Genomic DNA, 6,000 nt, shown 5'->3' with positions numbered 1-6,000 from the left:
TTATTGGTGATCGTGGTGTGAGTTCTAAGAAAGCATTGTGTATAAACTAGTTACAAATCATGCAAACTCTGAATGAATCATATCTCTTGCATAGTGATCCCTAGCTCCTTATTACTGGGAAAAGGATGTATAACATTTCATTCTGTTATTTTTATAGTCTTCTTTGATGTACTTCTTGTACAATAGCCATGGTTCCCTAAAGATTCTGCGATCTTTTGAAATGTTTGACAGAACATTCAATGAAAACACAAGGCTAACAATGTGTGAAATAAAATAGAACTCCCTTTGCTATTGTTAATCCAATTAACTTTTAAAGGTATATGACCATCCTTCCAACCTTTAAAATGTTCAGAGAACTTTGATGTGACCAATTTTGAAGCTTTAATGTAATGGATTCCCCATTTACCTATCTGATAGTCCAAAATAATAACTGTCTATATATGAATACATTGCCCTTTAATCTAAGGCCTTGAATTCTTTAATGTCTGTAATTACACTTGTAGCTTAAAATTTGTATAAGTATGATTTTTACAGAGAGGTCCTCTGAGATACAGACTGAAAATTTTTTTGTCTTTATATGTATAGCAAATAGAGTGAATTCATTTCATTATTCTTTCTGTTATAGAAATCTGATTCCCATAACTGAATATCTTCTTCAAAGTATGCTCTTTTGTTCTAATGCTAAAGAAAAGCCCTTGAAAAAAATAACATAATTCAAAAGGTACCAGTGTCCAGTTATAAGTATGAAGGATGTACTCTATAACATAATGACTGTAGTGACCACTGCTGTGTGATAGATAGGAAAGTTATTAGAGAATAAATCCTAAGAGTTCTCATCACAAGGAGAAATCTTCTTTCTCTTCCTTTTACTGAATCTACTCAGGAAGATGGATTTTAGCTGAACTTATTGTAGTAATCATTTCACAATATATGTAAGTGAAACCACCACATTGTATGCCTTATACAGTGATGTAGGCCAATTATTTCTCAATCAAACTGGGACTAAAAAGCATATCCCCAAATGTCCTTTTTTATTTAAATACTTGTTAACAGATTATCTTTAATCAATTATGCGGAGCTATTTATGAAGAAAACTTAACTATATTAAAGTTCAAATACTAGAAGCTGACTTCAAATGAAAAATAACATTATTTAAAAATGGTTGGTATGCATAGATAATTCAGGAAAAGACCTTTGATTATTTGTTATTCATTTTTCAACTGCTCTTTGATTATTTTTGTTTTACACTGTTAAACTATATGCTTATATTTAAAATCTATACTTGTATATTAACTGTACATTTAATTATATGTAACTTTACTTTTTAGAATCCATCATTCCACATAATAAAATGACAACAGTCTGTGTACAACCGTGGCATGTTGGACGTTTGCATTCCTGCTGTATATTTCCAAATTGCATCTGAAAGAGTGATACTGATTTACAGTATCACTCATAATGCATCAATATATAAATTAAAATCTGCTTTTTCCAGGAATAAACATTACTAGGTAGAAAATTTAGTAGATATATGGTACATTAATTTAGTAGGTATATGGTACATATTTAGTGGGTATATGGTACATTAACCTAATCTACATTCCTACAGAGTTGAACATTTTCCTGTAAATTTAATAATTGGACTTTGTACATGTGAATCATTTGTTTATATTTTTTGGCTGTTTATCTAATTGAACTCAGTGTTTTTATCATTATTCTTATGAGCTATGTGTTAAAAGCATACATATATACATATTTTATCCTTTTATTTTCTGTATTTGTTGTTTTTTCACTCTGTTGCTTGTCTTTTAAAGGTCATTTAGTTTGTTTACCCATTATTTTAAAAAACAGAAGATACTTAAATTTGCCATTTATATGTAGTTATATCTGCTGAACTTTTCCTCAATAATTGTTTTCTGAAACATCTAGAAATTCTTTTCTCACATCATTCCTCATATTGATAAATATGCAGCTCCATTATTTTCTGGGTTTTCTAATACTTGTTTTAATATAGAGTCTCAGCATTTGATTAGGATGAGACTCGGTGTTGTTTTCATCTTGTTTCTTGTGTGGGTGCTTATTGAGCTTCCTGGATCTATGGATCATCATTCTTCATAAATTTGGAAAATGTCCAGTGATTGCCTTTTCAAATATTTTTCCTACCTGCCCCATTTCTTTGGGGACTCAAATTACAAACACATTAGTCCACTTGAAATTGTTCCATAGTTTACTGATGTTTTGTTCATTAAACAAACAAACAAAACCTCTTTTCTCTGGATGTTTCATTCTGATTACTTTCTATTGCTATGCTTTCAAGTTCTTTTCTTCTGTGATACCGGTGTGTGTGCTCAGTTGCTCAGTCATGTCCGATTCTTTGCGACCTCGTGGACTGTAGCCCGCCAGGCTCCTCTGTCCATGGGATTTCCCAGGCAAGAATACTGGAGTGGGTTGCCATTTCCTCCTCCAGGGGATCTTCCCTACCCAGGAATCAAACCCGCATCTTCTGCTTCTCCTGCATTGGCAGATGAATCCTTTACTGCTGAGTCATCTAGGAAGCCCTCTGTGGTATTTACTTTGTCATTATTCCCATGTAGTGTATTTTTCATCTCACACATTGTAGTTTCTTTCTCACTGGTGAAATGACTGAGATGACAGCCTCATGATTGGATAGAATTTCACTCCTGGTCATGTGTGAATACAGGTATTGTCCCCTCTGACTCTTTCAGACTGTTCTTTCCTCAGCTTGAGGGAGTTCCCTCATCAGCAAGTGCCGACCATTACTCGAGGGGGCCCTCTGCAGGTCTCCAGAGCCTTCTCTCAGATTCTCCATACTCATACAAATTTCAGCCGCCGTGTCCTCCCTGCACTCTTAGGTCCATTTCTTCAGCTCAGAGAGTCCATCCTGCTCTGCCTGGGTTTCCTCTTCTTGGGCTGCAGCCAGGAGACTCACCCAAGGTGATAAACTGGGGCAACCATGAGGCTCACCTTGCTTATTTTATTTCTTTCTAGGATCACTGACAACTTAGTTGCCTGACCTACAGTGTCTTGAAAAGCTTTTTGTATATTTGTCCACGTTTTGGTTGTTTCCAGCGGGAGTATAAAAACGGTACCTGTTATTCCATTCTGTTCAGAACTATAATTTCTTTAGGTATCTGGAGTCCCTTCTTGCATATGGATTGAAGAGATTATACATTTTGTTTTTTTTTTTTTACTCCATTCAAAGAATTTACCCCAACATCAATTAGTGAAAATTTTCTTCCCAGATTGTTTTTGATACTTACATTGTACTATTTTAAATGCTTACTAAAATTGGGGTTTATTTCTTGATTATCTAGCTCTTTGGGTAGTGGTGGCGGCGGTGGCTTAGTCACTAAGTCCTGTGCAACTGTTTTGTGACCCCATGGACTATAGCCAGGCTCCTCTGTCTATGGGATTTCCCAGGCAAGAATATTGGAGTGGGTTGCCATACCCTCCTCCAAGGGATCTTCCCAACCCAGGGATCAAACCCGCATCTCCTGCATCCCTTGTATCGCAGGCAGGTTCTTTACCATTGAGCCACCTGGGAAACCCAGCTCTTTGGGTACTGAGGATCTATTTGTCTAATTTTGCCCCAGAGCTATACTCTTTTACTGGCAGCTGCTTTGTCATATATTTGTAATATATTATAATGCTAATCTTCCCTATTATACTTTTCCATTAACTATTCCTCTGAGAATTTTTAAGATGTATTCTTTTATATCAACTTAAGAAACATTTTGTCAAATTAAAAAAAACCATTCTGGGATTTTTTCTTAAGACTGAATTAAATATGTATATTAACTTGGAGATGGCACACAGACATTTTACGTAATATTTGTCTTCCTATCCAGGAACATAATATAGCTATCAATCTTCTCCATTCATTCAAACCTTTCATTTTAATTTTCTAATGGCTTTTATAGTTTCTTCTCAAAGACCTTATATATTTTTCTCTCAGGTACTTTTATGTGTGTGTTTTGCTTTGGAAATTGGTCTTTATTTTCTGTTTGTTTTTGTGAAATTACAGATAAAACGTTCTAGACATCACATGTATGTTTGTATGTGTATATGTACTTGCACTGATTTAATGTCCTGTATTCTATACTATATCCAATTGTTTTCAGAACTGAATCCTTGACTTTTCAAGTATATAATCATATCACTAGGAAATAGGTATTTTTGTCACTTTATTTACACTTAAATAACTCCAGAAAACTAGCCTGGCTTATTGGGTCGTGAAGCTAGCTACAGCATAGTTACACGACAAGAATATTAGTCTGGATCCCAAATAGAACTGAAAATAAATTGAATCTTCATAGAAGTCTTTTAAAAATACCAAAGGGAGAATTCAAATGTAATACAAATCAAATAAATTGTATTTTTTTCTGTTTACCTCTATCTGTCTAATATCATGTCATACAAAGAACTGGTCTTCTCTTCAATTTATCCCCCAAACTGCTCTCTCTGCCCCAAGTTCTTCTTCAAATTCAACTCACATAGAGCCAAGTCCTTCCCCCCATCCCCACTCCTACCCAAAGTTTTCTGATAGCTATTTACTTCATTTTGCTGGCTTTCCTGGTTCTCTACTTCACCATTACTCTAATAAACAAAAAATCTTTCCAGTGGCAAATATTCAATGGAATTTAACTTAGGATGGGGTGGGAGTAAGGGGACTCAGGCTACCCACACCTATCATTTAGGGTACTTATTAAACAGATGATTGTGAATGCTTCTCATTAGCTAAGAAAATATAAACATGTGAAAGTCCCATTGCTTTCCAAAAAATGTTTAAAAACATTATTTTTATTAAAAATCTTAATTTATGTGGAAGATTTAATGAACCAATTTTTATCATTGTACATCACATTCAAACCTTAAATTTGGAAACCGTAGCTCCTTTAAGGCACCTGGAGATACAGCTGAACGCACTCTGGGGGTCAGAAAAATGCTCTGGTGTCATCTGCTGGTTGTTAAAGATATAGCAGGTATTTGCTATAGTTTGATTTCCAATTTTTTTTTTCTTTTCAACTTCCTACCAGTGCCTTTCAAAATAACCAGAAAAAAATAGTTGTAATTTTGGGTGGCAAGATCACAAGTGCTCAGATTCAAAATAATGTATATGACTTTGTGCAGGACACAATATGAAGAAACAAATTCTTCTCAGTTCTCACTGAACCAGTCATCTATTTGTTGGCACTTGGCTAACATATAGATTTCACATGCTGCATTTACAGTGTTTATTATGTACATCTTATTTTGTTTCTCATCAATAGATACATTTTCAAGGAGACAGTATGCCATCAGTCATAATATAGTGAGAATAATCCTATTTTAAGTTATTCCTGTAACAATGCTACTCTTACTTACTTGCATTCTGATACACACTTCTTGAACAGGAAGGAGATAGAGCTAGAGCTTACACGCATTTACATTCATTCATTCATTCATTTGTTCAGTTAATAAATATTTACTGTCAACCATATTGACTATGCCAAAGCTTTTGACTGTGTAGATCACAATAAACTGTGGAAAATTCTGAAAGAGATGGGAATACCAGACCACCTGACCTGCCTCTTGAGAAACCTGTATGCAGGTCAGGAAGCAACAGTTAGAACTGGACATGGAACTACATATTGGTTCCAAATAGGAAAAGGAGTACGTCAAGGCTGTATATTGTCACCCTGCTTATTTAACTTCTATGCAGAGTACATCATGAGAAACGTTGGGCTGGAGGAAGCACAAGCTGGAATCAAGATTGCTGGGAGAAATATCAATCACCTCAGATATGCAGATGACACCACCCTTATGGCAGAAAGTTAAGAACTAAAGAGCCTCTTGGTGAAAGTGAAAGAGGAGAGTGAAAAAGTTGGCTTAAAGCTCAACATTCAGAAAACGAAGATCATGGCATCTGGTCCCATCACTTCGTGGGAAATAGATGGGGAAACAGTGGAAACAGTGTCAGACTTTATTTTTTTGGGCTCC

Source organism: Bos taurus, chromosome 28 (genome assembly GCF_002263795.3).
Source record: "Bos taurus isolate L1 Dominette 01449 registration number 42190680 breed Hereford chromosome 28, ARS-UCD2.0, whole genome shotgun sequence".
Lineage (NCBI taxonomy): Eukaryota > Metazoa > Chordata > Mammalia > Artiodactyla > Bovidae > Bos > Bos taurus.
This window is presented reverse-complemented; position numbering follows the sequence as displayed.